This window comes from Lithobates pipiens, unplaced genomic scaffold, assembly GCF_037356315.1.
Source record: "Lithobates pipiens isolate NorthernLeopardFrog02 unplaced genomic scaffold, aLitPip1_a1.2 Scaffold_3, whole genome shotgun sequence".
Taxonomy (NCBI): domain Eukaryota; kingdom Metazoa; phylum Chordata; class Amphibia; order Anura; family Ranidae; genus Lithobates; species Lithobates pipiens.
Genome location: NW_027507790.1, coordinates 112,796,631 through 112,811,540, shown reverse-complemented (window position 1 = coordinate 112,811,540; position 14,910 = coordinate 112,796,631). Strand labels below are relative to the sequence as shown.

Here is a 14,910-nt window from a genome sequence, read left to right as displayed (position 1 = left end):
CATCTTAACGGCACCAATTTTTGAAAAGTGAAAGTATTCAGAAACACTGATCTTGGTGTTTTGAATGCTTTCAAGTACAAATGACCCCAGATCGCTCTATAAAAAGTACCTGTCACGTGCCACTGCCACAGGGATGTTTACATTCCTTGGGCCACCCCAGTGTGAAAGGGGTCGTAAAGACTTTTAAAGAGTCTCCTATGGCTGGTAAAATGTATGTCGTTTGTCACCGCTGTGCGGGCTTGAGTCATTTTTAGACCCCTTTCACACTGAGGCGTTTTTCAGGCGCTACATCACTAAAAATAGCGCCTGAAAAAAGCAGCTCCATTCACTCCAGTGTGAAAGCCTGGTGCGCTGGCAGGGCGCCAGAAAAAGTCCTGCCAGCAGCTTCTTTGGAGCGGTGGAGTGGTGAACTCACCGCTCCTCCACCGCTGCTCCCCATTGAAATCAATGGTGCAGCGCTGCGATACCGCCGGCAAAACGTCACTCTGGCTGCGTTTTGCGGGTGGATTTAACCCCTGCCAGCGGCCGAATAGTGTAGCTAAAACGACAGCAAATCCACGCAAAAAAATAGCGCCGCTTTACCGCCGATGCCCCCTGAGAGAGAGGCGGAGGGGCGCAGGAACAAGCCTGCACAAGTGCCCTCATAGGAAGGGACTTCTTATGGGCAGCACTAGCAGAAAAGAAGTCAGGCGTGGTGGCGGTGGACCTCAGAAAAGGAGGATCGTAGAGCAGAGCAGAGAGCAGGTAAGTGGAAAGTTTAGTATTTTATTTAAAAAAGGAAAAAAAAGCAAGTGGAATCACTTTAGGTCAGAAGAGCAGCCCAGCGTGACAACTCTGCTTATTCATAGATGAAGCATCCTGTGTTGTCACCCTGAGCCAGGAAGTAGATTACTGTGTGAAAATAAAGGTAACCAATAATAATAATGTAGCCATTACATATCAGGAGGTGTAAGCAGCAATATGTTGCATGTAGTAGAGAAAGCAGACAGAGTGCGGGCTTCCCAGGCAGGCAGCAGACACTTGGTGAGCTCACATGTACTGACGCGCACACACAGTCCCATCCCCTATGAGGTGACTACTTCTACCCCGATCTTATTGGACAAGAGCAGCAACCCAATCCGGCTCCTCCTTCCCTGGGGAATCCCTTTGATTGACGCAACCCTCTGACCAATCAGCGGACAAGAACGGAACACCCCGCCCTTCAAACTTGGCCAGGAGCTGAGCCCAGAAGACAGCTGCACTTTAAATAATTCCGTATATTTCTAAGCTATCCGCCTGTGACCCGCCCCCCCCTCCTTTCATCTCGTTCGCTGACAGGCCAAGGGCAATGACGCCACCGATAATTCCTGACGCGATTGGTCAGAGGTCCCAGGGAAATGGGCGGCACCTCCGGCTACTCCACTTCCTCCGACTTCTACCGCCACCTGGTGGTACGTCGGGGGCGAAGGGAGGATCGGCGTGAAGCAGCCGCAGCCTGTCGGGCTAGCCGGGGTATGGGCTGAGCGCAGCCTTGCACCGTCCGAGCCGCTCTGTGTGTCAGTGTATGTGTGTGGTATCGCGGAAGAGGCGGGGCCCGCGGTGAGGAGGGGGCGGCTTCCGCTGTGCGTTCCCCTCTGACACGGAACATTTCCCTCCAGTGTAATGTGTGTGTGAGCGAGCGCCCTCCTCCTACTCCCTCCTCCTTCTCTGGCCATCTTTATTACATTCATTACCGCAAAGGAAGAGCGAGCCGGCCCTCCCTCTACCGTGCAACACTGCCGCCCGATCACCTGTACCGGAGGGAGGAGAGGCGGAGCCCCCACCAACCATCATCACACGGCTCTACGTCAGTGGCGGGATCTCCGGCTATGATCTGGCCCGGACCTGTGATCTGACTTCCTAGGTGGGTGACTGATCGCAAGAGGGGGGTGGGGGGGTCATCTCATCCATGCTGGAGCCCTCAGGGCAGAGGATCCTGCGCCAGCACACAGGCCTGCTGGGGGCTGGGCACACATGGACAGGATGGGGGGTGGGGGAGAACCTGGGGGGGTCACTTCCAGGTCACAGTGTCTGCACTTCTATGGATCCCCCAATGTCTGCTCCTCAACACTACAGGACCCTGCCAGACATCACAACACCTACACCCAGGAACAATGATGGCCCAGGCATAGATCCCTCATCCCACAACACTTACACCCAGGAACAATGATGGCCCAGACATAGATCCCTCATCCCACAACACTTACACCCAGGAACAATGATGGCCCAGACATAGATCCCTCATCCCACAACACTTACACCCAGGAACAATGATGGCCCAGACATAGATCCCTCGTCTACAGTCCCACAACACCTACACCCAGGAACAATGATGGCCCAGGCATAGATCCCTCCTCTACAATCCCAGGAATAATGATGGCCCAGGCATAGATCCCTCCTCTACAATCCCAGGAATAATGATGGCCCAGGCATAGATCCCTCATATATAGTCCCACAACTCCTACACCCAAGAACAATGATGGCCCAGGCATAGATCCCTCATCTACAGTCCCACAACTCTATGGCCCAGACATAGATCCCTCATCTACAGTCCCACAACACCTACACCCAGGAAAAATGATGGCCGAGGCATAGATCCTTCATATACAGTCCCACAACTCCTACACCCAAGACTAATGATGGCCCAGGCGTAGATCTCCTATCTATAGGCCACTAACACCCACACACATCTCTCACCTACAGTTTACTAACAACCAGGACCAATCATGGCCCTTACATAAATCCCTCATAAACAGTTCAAAAATGCCCACACACAGATTTATCTACAGCCCACCAACAATAAGGAACAATGATGACCCTCATAGATCTATCTACAGTCTAACAGCACACGTCTTCCTTTTTATTGGCTACCAACACTCACATACATCGATCATCTACAGTCCACTAACAACCAGGACCAATGATGACGCACAGATAGATCCCTCATGTACAGTCCAACACCCACACATAGATCTCCTATTTACAGGTCACCAACAATTGGGAACAATAATGGCCCTCAATTAGATCTATCTACAGTCCACCGACACATACATCCCTCACCTACAGTCCAATGATGACACTCACTTGGACCCATTTCACCCCGAGGGGTTTAAAAATTGCCCATAAAACATTGGGTGCTTTTGCTTCGTTAGCGGTGCCTTTTTGCAGTGCTTTTGAAGCGCTTACCATTAAATTCAGCGGATAGTTGTATTTGAGACACTTTTTAAATCGCTCCAAACATGCTTCTTGCAGGACTTTTTACACCACCCTGCCAGCGTACTGCCCCCGTGTGAAAGCTTCTGATGAAATGAATGGGAGACCGTTTCCAGGTGCTATTTTTAGAACAAAAGCACCTCAGTGTGGAAGGGGTCTATCTACAGTCCACCGACACATACATCGCTCACTTACAGTCCACCAAGACCAATGATGGCTCACAAGTAGATCTCTCATATACAGTCCAACACACACACATAGATCTCCTATCTACAGGCCACTAGCAATCACAAACAATGATGACCTGTACACACAGATCTCTTATACACAAGTCACTAACACCCACGTATAGACATGACCCACACATAGATCTCATATTGGCAGTTCGCCAGCTCCTTCAGCCAGGAACAATATTGAACCCATCTCATACCTCCTAACTATAGTTCACCAGCTTCTTCAGTCAGGAAAAATAGTGTCCTACACATAGATCTCTCATCTATAGTCCACCAACTCTGATGAAGTTGAGATGGGCCCCTCACTCAATGTAGTAGGTGAATGGACTGATCACAATCTGACTGTATTTTGCACAGTGTTGTGTTTTAATGTTGGCCTTTATATCTACTGTCCTTCTAGTTCTGCTTTGTGTTCCTGTCTGTGGCTAACATCACGCCATCTGCTCACTGCCAGCAGCCTGTCAAAAATCAATGACGGGCTGAAACATACAGCGTATTTGCATACTGGGATGTATGAGCTGCCCCAGATGCAGACCCAAATGCTTCTTGGATGGGGAAATATCTGCACACAGATACTGTATATTTCAGCCTGTCGTTGATTTTGGTAGACTGTTGGCTTGCTGCACATATGACTCTCGGGCAGAAAATTAGACCCAAATGTATATACTATGTATCTGTGCAAGCAGTTTCACTCTGATACTTCTGATAATTAATGTCAATGGGATGAAAGTGATAGAAAATCCACACTTACCAGTAGTCACCAGAACAACAGTGTGAAAATCTTCCAATGGGGACACTTGTTCCTGTGACAGCTGGATTTCCCTTTATACTGGAAAGATATTCTCTCACTTCCTGTGGTGTCTATAGGACAGGAAGTGATCATACATCTGCCTGTTCGGATATGGATGGCAACTTTAAAAAAAAGTGTGTGTGTGTGTGTGTGTGTATATGTATGTATATATATATATATATATACAATTAGTGGCGGCACAGTGGTGTAGTGGCTAGCGGTAAGAAGGGTCACTGGTTCAAATCCCAACCGCAACACTATCTGCCTGGAGTTTGCATGTTCTCCCTCTGCTTGTGTGGGTTTCTTCTGGGTACTCCGGTTTCCTCCCACAATCCAATAACATGCAGGTAGGTTAATTGGCTTCTGTCCATGATTGGCCCTAGTATATGAATGGGGACCTTGGATTGTGGGCTCCTTGAGGGTAGGGATGTGTGATGTGAGTGTACAATGTATAGGAATAGGGACAATTGTAGACACTCAGGTTGAACTGGATGGACCGCTGTCTTTATTCAACCTTACTAACTATGAAAAACACACACACACACACTGTTTAGTGTTCTGATATTTAGCATTCACGTGTGTTGCAGACTTTGCAAATGTCAGGCTTTTAAGCATAGGTGTAGTCAACTTTTTTCTGTAGTTTTGGGTAGAGTGGGCAAAGTTGACTTTTTTATTTATTTATTTATTGTTACCACCTGTGTCCTGTTGGGGAAATTTCTATACACTTCCTGTGCTGCAAAGGAAACAGGACGTGAAAGGAAACAATAGGTATGAAGTGACACAGGTGTTCCCATTGAAGATTTATCTTCATCATTTGCTCAGGATGAGGATAACATTTTGTGCTTCCCATTACTTTTGTCTCAGTCATAGTTGTCACCAGGACAATGAAAGATGTTTTGGAAACCTTTCTCAGATTTTGAACTATATTGACATGATGACATCACACATCTGCTGCGTATTTGTTGGCTGCACATCCATGATGGGAATCTCCTGTTCCACCACATCTCAAAGGTGCTCTTTTGGATTGAGATCTGGTGACTGGAGACCAATGAAGTTCAGTGACCTCATTGTCATCTTCAAGAAACCAGTGGTGAGATGATTTGAGCTTTGTGACATGGTGCATTATCCTGCTAGAAGTAGCCATCAGAGGATGGTTACACTGTAGTCATAAAGGGATGGACATGGTCAGCAACAATACTCAGTTGGTACTAAGGGGCCCAAAGTGCGCCAAGAAAATATCCCCCACACCATTACACCACCACCAGCCTGAACCATTTATACAAGGCAGGATGGATCCATGCTTTCATGTTTATGCCAAATTCTGACCCTACCATCTGAATGTTGTAGCTGAAGTTGAGACTCATCAGACCAGGCACTGTTGTTTTTTTTTTTTCCCCAATCTTCTATTGTCCAATTTTGGCGAGCCTGTCCAAATTGTAGCCTCCGTTTCCTGTTCTTGGCTAACAGGAGTGCCCCCCGGTGTGGTCTTCTGCTGCTGAAGCCCATCTGCTTCAATGTGTTGTGCATTCAGAGATGGTATTCTGAATACCTTGGTTGTAACGAGTTGTTAATTGAGTTACTGTTGCCTTTTTTATCATCTCAAACCAGTCTGCCCAGTCTCCTCTGACCTCACATTTTTGTCCACACAACTGCCGCTCATTGGCTATTTTCTTTTTTTGGACCATTATCTGTTAACTCTAGAGATGGTTGTTTGTGACAATCCCAGTAAATTAGCAGTTTTTTGAAATACTCAGACTAGCCTGTCTGGCTCCAACAACCATGCCACATTCAAAGTCTCTGAAATCCAGATTCTGACGCCCGGTTTGAAGTTTGGCAAGTCATCTTCGCTATGTCTCCATGTCTCTAGATGCTTAAATGCATTTAGTTGATGCCATGTGATGAGCTGATTAGCAATCTGTGTTACCAAGGGTGTAACTAATAAAGGGGCCTCTGTGTATATATTATAATATAATATTAAACCATTTACCTCCAGCTCTTTGAGAGTTTCTTTAAGCCAGAGGCCAGTAGGTGGGCTTTAACCTTGTGTTCCCTATGATTGGCTGTCAGTGGTCACGTAATTGTGAGCCTATCCTACTGGCTGTAAACAACGACCAGGAGCTGTGGGTCACAGCGCTGAGCAAAGTATACATCTTCTATGCCTAGAACAGTGGACATGCCTGATACACTGTTTGTGTCTAAGTCTCAGTGTTTCAGATGGCCTGCCTGGTAATTTTGACATGTATATCTTTTGTGCCCCCAAAGAATTTCCGAGCTCCGGGGGGCCACAAAAGATATATATACTGGCTTCCTTGGAGAGGAAGGGGCGGGATGAGTGCCGTACATATAGGAGAATTTCCTGTTTACATGGCAGCCTTTGTAAAAGGAAGTCCAGTCTCCTGCGCTGCCATTGGACGACTGTTCTGCCCATCATAGAAGGCAGGACTTTCTATTAAAGAGGCTGCCAAGAAAACAGGAGTTTCTCCTGTATGTTTATTGGCGCTCGTCCTGCCCCCTCCCTGTCTCCAAGGCTGCAGATGGGCATGAATCAGGCTTCACTGATGGCAGTGGTGGGTGCTGCATTCCTGACAATGGTGGCTGCTGAATTGATGGGCACTGACTCTTATTTTGCTTTGCAATTCTTTATTTAAAATGTAAGATATTTTTTATTTTTTTTCCCGAAACTTCCTTTTTCAAGTGAAGGTGCGTGTTATAAGCCGATAAATACGATATATCCAAATAACGCGCCCAAACTCCTCTTTTCACCACACAGCCACAAAGACGAGAGAATTTTGTTTGGGCAGTGTATTAGTGCTCAGATGAACACATTTATACGGAATTTTAATGGTTTAAAGAATGTCGGGCAAAATGGTGGGCCCTCGCGTATGTTCTCTTCATCATATCTGGCCCTCTTTGAAAAAAGTTTGGACACCCTTGCAGTATATGATAGCACAGTGTTAAAGCCCACCACTGTTCTACCACATATACATGCATATGGCCATTGGCATAGGTGAAGTATATTTATTGCATTGTGATCTGCTGAGACAAAGTTTAACATTCCATTGTTGGTCCGTTGCCTTTAGCGCTCAAGCACTTTATTTACCTGGCTTTGTTTCCATCTTGTGAATGCCTGTGACCTCATCAGACCTGTTAAGTCACAATGTTATCGGCTCGTTGTCATGTACGGTCTGTTGATGGCTGTCCGTGAGCTACACAAGTGCTTTGATGACTAAGATGTTTTCCATGGTGAATATTATATATGACATTCATTGCGTCACAGAGTATTCTATTTCTATGCTTTGTTTGGCATAACAGGAGGTTGTTTAATGGAAGACCTCTTGGCATTTGTTCAAATGATCCAGCTTTCAAGAGCGTGCTAGGGAATTCCTGATTTTGCATACTGTATATGTTTAGCTCAAAAAAAGGGGATTTTGGAAATATCTCATACCATGGTTATTGTTTGGACACAGTATTACTTGTGTGTCATCTTTAGATTATACTATACAGTATGCGTGTGTATTTGTGTTGTAAAGTATTGGCTTATTTTTCTTTTTACTAAAATAGAAAATCCATTACATTGACTGGAGTAGCATCACTTGGTAGATTCACTTTGTGGCGTTTCATCATCCCACCCCTCCAGGGTTTTGTTGCTGTGTGTATCCCCACTGAGGAGGTTCATCTGCTCTGGTAGGCCTGGTGGCACTTGTCATAATGAGGACACTCATTCCTATAATATGGTGTACACAGAATTCCTCTTTGTAGAGATTTCTGCTCACTTCCTGTCATCTCCGTGCGATAATTGCAGGCAAATCTCCACCAAAAAAACAACTCCATGGAAGAATCTAACTAAAGCGATGAAACACATCTGTGGAAGTACTAAGTGCAACATATTACTTATAACGTCTGCATTCAGAAGGAAGATAAACTATTATCGCAGTTGTTAGCCGCTGGACGTTTTTTGTTTTACTCTGCAAGGTCAAGGCATAATGTGCTAGCATTGCATACTAGCACATTATGTTAAACTTGCCTTAAAACAAAGCCCTCCTCCGCTGAGATGTCAGATCAGGTGGCCTTTCCACCTTCACCTGTCTTGCTTCCGGATCCGTGGCCTCCGGCGCCTGTGACTGTCCGAAGCCACAATGATGTCACTCCCATACGGGAGCCACCGCTCATGGGTCTTTGAAGAAACAGCACGGGTGGCCGTTCCTTCAGAGTGCGTGCGCCAGTGATGTCACTAGCTGCATCTACAGTAAATATCTCCTAAACGGTGCACATTTAGGAGATATTTACATTACCTATAGATAAGTCATGCATTGAAGTTAACTTCCACTTTTATCGTGTTACTAAACCCACAACACTAAAATCATTCTGTATATGCAGTAAAGCATGCTTGTCACTGTGGAATCTAAGGGATTAATCCTGCGCATAATGTAAAAAGGCTTTTTTGATCCTGATTTCTCTGATCCTCCCCTTCCTCAACACAGTCCCCAATTTATCTTCTGATAGTACAGAGCCTTGGGGACACTCTGCACATGCTCAGTTTGGTGTGTAATGCAACGGATTATTATTATTTTTTTTTTTAGTTTACTTGATCAGCACTGGACCAATACACTGCTTACAGTTAACCACATGCTGACCGCTCACAGTAAAAATACTGCAAGCGGCAGCAGGTGCAGGCTTTGAAACGTACATATACATTGAAAGCTTTCTTTTGGGTTTGGGGCGCCCTTGAGTACCCCCTGCCGTGATTAGACACAGCATGAGTTTGGCAGTAGATTTCAGCCAATGATTTTAGCTAAGGCCCATTTCACATTTTTTTGACCAAAAAGTTGTGCGTGTGTGTTTTTGTTATTTATTTATTTTTTCTTATTTTTTTTCTTCTTGGGACCCAGCCAGCTCCCCACATTTCTTACCGAATGACCTACCTGTAGTGACCTGCAGCGTTCTGAGATGGAGGAGTTGCTTGCATCATATGTACCAGGAGGCTTCGTTGTGATCGACATAAACTGTGCAGGTGTTTAAATGTGTCACCAGGGGGCCAGCTGCTAGAACATAGAAGGGACAGCTAGCTTCTGATAACGTGGGAAATGAAAATGGCAGCTCAGGAGCCCATATGTGGTGGTGGTTCACAGTAGGGCACCACCGGATCTTCTGAACGTGTGTGTTTTGAGGGTGATCCAGTGAAGTACATAGAATAGGTGATTAAATTCCTTTCTTAGCTCTTTGCGTGGACATGATAAAATAAAAAAATAAAAATAAAAAATATATATATAATTTTCTCTGACAATGCGGACGAGTCATAATGCCTAGCTGCCTCATGTATGGGTCCACTGGTTCTATACCTGGTCACCAAATGCTTTTAAGAGGCAGCAAGTCAGATGAGCTCCTGATCATGTGATTGCTGTGAGATGGCTTCCCAATCACATGATCGTTAACACCCACTTAAATGGTTGTTCAAAAATGCACACAGGGGTTGATTTATTAAGATCTGGTGAAGCAGTGCCAATTAACATCTAACTTCAGCTTGTTGAATTAAAGCGGAACTTCACCCAAAGCAGACGTTCCGCTTGTTTGTATCCTTCATTCCCAATGCCACATTTGGCACTTCTTTGGAGGGAGGGGGTACCTGGTTCTCCCACTGGTCCAATCACTGCAGCGATCTGTGCGGAATTTCACCCCCCTCCCCCCCACGCATGCGCAGTAGTAGCGTTGAAGCTTCAAGACTTTACTGGTTTCCCTTACTTTAATCTGTTTCAGGTACAGGCACCCGCATCTTAAAGAATCTGCTCGGGTAAGGGCAAAGCTGGATAGGTAAAGTCTATGCACCACAATGTGAGAGACTATGTGGCGAATTGTAATGAGATTTGCTGCAGAAAAATGTAGACATGCTGCATTTTTAAGCAGCAAACCACATTTGAGCATTGTGCGAACAAGATGCACGGAAAAAATAATAAAAAGATTAGCTCAGTCTAATGCAGATGGTGTGAATGAGCCCTAAATACACTTGAATATGTATTTCACAAATGCACACACGCCGGCATACGTTGAACTTGTTCACATCTCTTTGCATTGTGGTAATACGTCACAACACAATATCATACATTGCAGTGAGCTTGTGTTACTGCAGCCAATTAATTTGAAATGGGAACCTATTTGAAAAAATAAATAAAAATCACTTCTATGTTAAATTTTCCTTTTTAGATTTACCAGAACCATGTAATATGAGGTCAAAGCTAAACACTTTCAATTTGTATGCAATCAGAAAGTGTTCACACTATATGAAAATCGTACGAAAATTCTTTTGGATGAAAATGTTCGCCTGATTTTCTTAGTGTGTACTAGCCTTTACACACACTTTTAGAAATGTTCCCTTTCTCTCCTGCAGCTTATGCTACTTTACCACTTCAATACCGGGCCATAGTCATATGACGTCTGCAGATGGGATCTCCCATCCTGGACGGGCATCATATGACATTCTCACTGCTCCTGCGGGGGCCTGCACCACAGCCATCGGGGATGAGGCATGTCCCTCGGACACAGCTTATCCCAGAACCATGTAAAGAGCCCAAAAAAAAATGGCCCTTTACCACGTGACCGGCATTGTCCAATTACAGCTAGCCACATGCACTGTCCACGCGCACGGCGCGCAGATCACTGATTGGGGACGAGGCTCCTCACCCTGACACAGCCCAACTCCGATCACCGCATAGAGCCAATGAAAATGAAATTGGCTCTTTACCACGTGACCGGCTGTGTCCAGGCACAGAATGTCAACAAACCACAGTAATGAGATGTTACCAGGTTTTCTTCCTCACACACTGATCGTGTGTGAGAAGGAGATTGTGGTAAAAGCTCGTTACCACTTACAGTGCATACCAACACACACTGCGCCCCCCCCCCCCCCCCGAAATAAAGAGGACCTGTCACCAGTCCATCAGGACCCGACCACTTTGTGTAAAAAAAAAAAAAAAAAAAAAGTTTTAATTTTTTTTCCGTGTTTTCCAAAGACTTGAAACAATGAACAGTTCAAAAGACTCATAATGCCTCATAGAATATATGTTGGGGTGTTTGCTTTCCTAAATGCTGTCGTTTTGTGGGTAATTCAAGCCAAGGGAGCTGACATGCACGCGGGAGATTTCTTTCCGACAGGGTCCGGCGTCTGCCGGACTTTCAGCCGAGAATCCCCTGTGTGCATGTGCCACTGCAGTCAGCGGCGCATTGCGAGGGGAATATGTCCTACACTGTACAGGTTTAGGAGTTATTATTTATTTATTTATTTTTACCTACAGATAAGCCTTATTATAGGCTTTCCTGTTAGTAAAAGAAGTAAAAATGACTATACAACCACTTTAAGAAGAAGCATTTGAGGGGCTGAGTTTACTACCTCTTTAACCTGTGTTTAAAAAAATAAATACAAATGTATACTTGCCTAATTACAACCAGGTCTGGTCATGTGATCCCTCAGCTCAGTCTCCCCTGTGTCAGTCAGCGGCTGCAGGGAAGAGGAGGGAGTGGCGGTAATGGCTGGCACATGGGAGCTTATGGGTGACCTTGCTTATCCTGGAATTCCCAGCTGTTTTCAAGTGTTCCCTCCTCTCCCCTGCAGTTGATAAGGGGGATCACATAAGACCAGGGTCAGCTGAGAATAGTTAAGTATATAGTTGTTTTTTTTTATTTATTTTTTTGGTTTAGCTGTGGCTTCATAGGTAGACATTTTTTTTAAACCTTGTTAGGAACTCCCACTTTAAGTGTGTTGCAGTTGTGGTACTTGCAACGCTCCCAGACAACGTAACTCAACACGATTGTGTTTCACGGCGTCATGGTTCACTCTCTGTGTGGTGCACAGCCTTGAAAAAAGTAGTGCATGTCCTTGTAAATATGCATTACAGTGCGTTGGCAGCTAATTTAAAATTAATGGGATGTCTTAACGCAACTTACAATGACGTAAGCTATGGTAATGTTTGACAATGCGTTAAAGCAGCATGAGTTGTCCCCAAAAGAGAACGGGTCATGTTTTACTGAAATAATGAATTCTTCACTGGACCAAGTAAGAAGCAGTTCTGGTAATACGGACGAAAGATTTCCCAGGTTTCTTGATTTATTTATCTTGTTATTGATTTTTCCCTTTCAGTTTTGAGTCAGGTGGTCAATTGACAGTGGATGTCTGTGCACTTCATTGGGCATCCCTGTAGGAGTGCAGTGTAATTTGATTTGTAAGATATATAAATTGTTAATGAGCTTTTACTCTGCTTTCAAATTCACAGATTTTCAAGAATTGAGCTGCTTCTGTAGCTTGAGATTTTGTTCATAAAATGGCTAAAGGCTAGAAAAACTCACAAATAAGATTCCCATCACTAGATTAATTTTTATTTTTTTTAACAACTTCAGCCTCCGGAAAGATTTACCCGCTTCCTGACCAGGCATTTTTTACGATACGGCACTGCGTTGCTTGAACTAACAATTGTCGTGCGATGTTGTGCCCAAACAAAATTGGTGACCCCCGACACAATTTAGAACTTTCTTTTGGTGGTATTTGATCACCTGCGGGTTTTTCTTTTTTTCGTTGTAAACAAAAAAGAGCGACAATTTTGGAAAATATATATTTTTTACTTCTATAATGCATGTCCAAAAAAAAAAAATTAGTTAAGGCCAATATGTTTTCTGCTACATATTTTTGGTAAATAAAATTGCAAAAAGCGTATATTGATTGGTTTGTGCAAAACTTATAGCGTCTACAAAATAGGGGAAAGATTTAAAGGGCATTTCTTATTTGTATTTTTTTACTGGTAATGGCGATCTGCGCTTTTTAGCATCTAAAGACAAATCTTTTGACACTTTTGGGTACCAGTGACACCAATACAGTGATTGGTGCTATAAAAATGCACTGATCACTGTGTAAATGACACTGGCAGGGATGTGTTTAACACTGGGGGCGAGCAAGGGGTTAAATGTGTTCCCTGGGAGGTGTTTCTAACTGCTGTTCCTGATCACTAGGAACAGCTGATCTCCCTTTCTCCTCCCCTGTCAGAACAGGGATCAGTTTGTTTACATTGACAGATCCTTGTTCTGGCTCTTTCCCGCAACCATGCTCTGGTTGCTATTTAGGCACAATGTTGAGAGGTTGCCATGGAAATCATAGCTGTAATGTGTCACTTGGCACAAATGGCGTGATTTTGGCGAAATTGATTTCACCGTCACATCACCTTTTTTAGAAATGTAAAATAATCTCAGCGTAGCACTGCTCAGGCGCACATTTTCTTGGAGGGGGTGGGGAAGAATTTATCTTTAGGAAAACCTTTTTTATGTTGCTTTTACCAGCCCTTGTGACGCCACACCTGGCAGCCAGTCTATAAATGACCTTCCCCACCTTTTTATAGGCCAGGCTTCTTGCGTTTTACCTTTTGTGGGTTAGTTTAGTGGCTGTGAACAACGTGTTGGGGGATAGGGAGATGGTGATTAGTCGGTTATAGGTGGACAGTGTGACAACACGTAACTCTTTCTGTGCTTTTATTATGTAGAAGTGGTCAGCGTGTGGGACAGCAACTTTTTGTTTTGTTGGCTGTTCTGTTTAGATTTGGGAATTGTGTTACAAAACAACATACAATACAGAGTGTTAAACACACTGGCCAGGAATATAGGTACAGTTGTGTGCATTCTGGTGTTTTTGTCACACAAGTGCTGCTGTGTGTGTGTGTGTGTGTGTTTTTTTTTTTTTTTTTCCTTTCTGATTGGGGGGACATTACACTTTTCATTTGTTGATCCTTGTATTTAGCCACCCTGGCGGTATGATTATGTCAGATTTTTGCGTCTCAAAGTGATACAATGTTTTGCATAGAAATTTGGCATTTTATATTGTAGACCTGTAATTCTTAGTAATAACTCGCTTAAATCTGTCTAAACAAAAGTTTAGTAGATATCCCAGGTATGATAAAGGTTGAAACACAAAATCATAAATTATAATACAACTATAAATAATTATAAAAATATAATAATAAACTCCCCAGAAATCGCTATCGCTCAATTCGTCAAGTGATGCTGTTTTCTAGCTGGTCTAAAACCGCTTTTGATGTAAAGGGACACTTTTTTTATTTATTTATTTATTTTTTTGGTTGCTATGGACAATCTCCAGTTTCCAGGCAGATAAAACAGTATATATAATATAAAACTGCATGCAGGGCACTGGACAAAGCAATAGGGACACAAGGGATGTGAAATGATTTGATACAGTAATGTAACCTGTAAGATTACAGTGTACTGTATGTTATGTTTTGTGTACTTTTTTCCTAGTTATGACCGGTATCCGCTTCCGCTGGGACCGCCTAGGTGATCCAAGCAGAAGTTCCCTTTTTTTTTTTTTTTTTTTTCTATTCAGCTCGGAACGGCTGCGCTCAGGAGAAGCTGCTGCCCATATTAGTACCGCAATCTCCCCCGCTGAGCGAATGTGTTCTGGTGGGGCGGCGCCCCCCACTATAACACACCAGTCAGCACTCTCAGCCATTGGCTGAGAGCACTGACCACATGCCGGCCGGCAGACCTTTTTTTGGTCATCCCCTTCAACAGAAACCAGATGTTCGGCCTGCTTTTGTTGGACGTTGTCGGACGTTTTCCATTGAACCTGCCGATTACTACCAGTGTACACAGGGTTTTGGGCTTGTTTTG

At 44.2% G+C, this 14,910-nt stretch overlaps 1 protein-coding gene across 5 annotated transcripts in view; it reads left to right on the top strand.

Moving 5' to 3' along the window:
- The first annotated feature begins 1,399 nt into the window (after window positions 1-1,399).
- Window positions 1,400-14,910, top strand: part of CSNK1G3 (casein kinase 1 gamma 3) — a 195,332-nt gene continuing 181,821 nt past the window's right edge. For 2 of the 5 annotated variants that reach the window (XM_077462179.1, XM_077462180.1), the window contains exon 1: window positions 1,400-1,882. The gene's annotated coding sequence lies outside the window, so the exon portion shown is untranslated. The remainder of the gene's footprint in view (window positions 1,883-14,910) is intronic. The other 3 variants (XM_077462181.1, XM_077462182.1, XM_077462183.1) reach the window with 3 other exon arrangements.